This window comes from Arachis duranensis, chromosome 5, assembly GCF_000817695.3.
Source record: "Arachis duranensis cultivar V14167 chromosome 5, aradu.V14167.gnm2.J7QH, whole genome shotgun sequence".
Lineage (NCBI taxonomy): Eukaryota > Viridiplantae > Streptophyta > Magnoliopsida > Fabales > Fabaceae > Arachis > Arachis duranensis.
This window is the reverse complement of record NC_029776.3, coordinates 84,557,732-84,558,053: the sequence shown is the minus strand read 5'-3', so window position 1 is coordinate 84,558,053 and position 322 is coordinate 84,557,732.

Below are 322 nucleotides of genomic sequence, written 5' to 3'. Positions count from 1 at the left end.
TTAGTCGTCTTTTGACCACGTTTCATCTTTGGTCTCAGTTTTGTTTTATTCTTCATCTTAGGAGGCTATTGATCACGTTTTAAGGGGGCTGGCCATTCGGCCATGCCTGAACCTTTCACTTATGTATTTTCAACGGTGGAGTTTCTGTACACCATAGATTAAGGGTGTGGAGCTCTGCTGTACCTCAAGTTTCAATACAATTACTGTTACTTTCTATTCAATTATCTTTTATTCTTATTCCAAGATATACGTTGCACTTCAACTTGATGAATGTGATGATCCGTGACACTCATCATCATTCTCACCTATGAACGCGCGTGAT